At 35.7% G+C, this 1,722-nt stretch overlaps 1 long non-coding RNA gene across 1 annotated transcript; it reads right to left on the bottom strand.

Moving 5' to 3' along the window:
• Positions 1–877: 877 nt before the first annotated feature.
• On the bottom strand, positions 878–1,468 carry LOC145806008 (uncharacterized). The gene is made up of 2 exons (XR_014348410.1): positions 1,323–1,468; positions 878–1,227 (listed from the first exon to the last, which is right to left on the bottom strand). It is a non-coding gene; the product is annotated as an uncharacterized LOC145806008 (long non-coding RNA).
• Positions 1,469–1,722: the final 254 nt, after the last annotated feature.

The raw sequence follows: 1,722 nt of genomic DNA, 5'->3' as shown, positions 1-1,722 counted from the left end.
ACGGTTCTAGGGTTTTAAAATCAAAAAGGAGATGAAAAATGATCCTGAAAGTCGGATCTCGGATTTTTATACCAGTCGCCCCGCTCGAGCGTGGAAACCCCCGCTCGAGCGCCACTCACAGACTCCCGCTCGAGCAGCCAAACTCCAGCTCGAGCGGCGAATGCACTCTCCCAGAAGTTTTTGCAGACAGGTCCCTGCTCGAGCGCCCAACTCCCCGCTCGAGCGTCACTCACGACTTCCCGCTCGAGCGTCCAATCCCCCGCTCGAGCGGACAAGCCAAAATCTGGGCAACTAGACTTGGTTCCTAAGCTCAACCAACCTTCTCCAAACTTTCCAACACAACCCAAGACTCAAAATAAGAAAATAATAAATGACAACAACAATTATACAGTGACGGAATCTACGGAACCTAAGTCCGGATACAATAATCAAATGGGAAAAGACTGGGGTCGCTATACATTTAGCTACTAACTTGTTTTGCTCGGGGAAGGTATCACTTTTAGCTACTAAATAATTGGTCGCTGAAAGTTAACATTTGGCTACTAATCTTAGTTTAGTCGGCAAAAGGTATGTTTTGGCCACTAAAGTATTAGTCACCAATAGTTTCTTTCTCTCATTCTCAAACCTTTTAGCTACTAATTATTTGGTGGCAAAAACGTTTTGGGTTATGTTTTTGCTACTAAATTATTAGTAGCCAAAACATTTGATTACCTATTTGGCTACCAAAACATTTGGTGGCCAAATAATTTTTCGTGTTTTTTTTTAATTTTTTTTTCTAAACAACCTGTATCCATTATTAATACAATTTGTACCCTGTATAAACAATATAATCCATCAATGCTAAATATGTTATCAAGCATTCAACAACGTGCACACATTTTAGTTCCAACCATCCAAAAAATTAATATTGAACGTCCAATTATATATATATTACAAATTCCATAAGAACCAAGTCTAATCCAACGTCAATAATTTAATTTCATACATAATAGAGGAATAACCAACTACTCCCACTACACATTTTAGAAATATAGAAATACATATTCATAGTGTCCTCGATCCAATTACACAATGTAAAATTATCTGAAATTAGATCGTCATTTATAGCTCTTCACTTGCATCATTCAGCAAAACATCAGCTACATCTTTTGCAACTTCTGATCTGCCTCTGTTCTTTCTTTTCGCTTCGATGATTTTATGTACTCATTCAACCATTTTCTTCTTTGCCTGAAACAACCCATCTTTAAATTTATTATTAATTTATCATAATAGTGTAAAATAAGAAAAATAAAGAAATTAATGTGACCACATTATTAACTTGCCTGTAATGACTTGTGGAGTCTACTTCCAGATATGTTAATTGGTAAAGATATGAGACCAGCCACGAATTCTTGAAATTGTTTCTTTAGAAACTCCGTGTCATCACCTGGATCCATGCTAACCAATGCCTTCACTAGTACTTGAAAAACAATCTGAACAAAACATATGAACCTTCTCTAGTATAAGTAACATCTTTAAGGGTTTAGAAACATAATTATTACTCTTACTAACATATTAATGAGGATTAGGGAACATAATTACTGTGTATGTAATATGGTTCATCATTACTTTGGACTATTAAGGATAGTTATTATGATCTTAGTTTATCAGGTAAAATAATTCATACGAAATCATGTTATTGGGATATCAAGCACAGATATCAAAATATCTGATAAATCTGAC

This window comes from Camellia sinensis, chromosome 13, assembly GCF_055761805.1.
Source record: "Camellia sinensis isolate YWXY chromosome 13, ASM5576180v1, whole genome shotgun sequence".
Lineage (NCBI taxonomy): Eukaryota > Viridiplantae > Streptophyta > Magnoliopsida > Ericales > Theaceae > Camellia > Camellia sinensis.
This window is presented reverse-complemented; position numbering and strand designations above follow the sequence as displayed.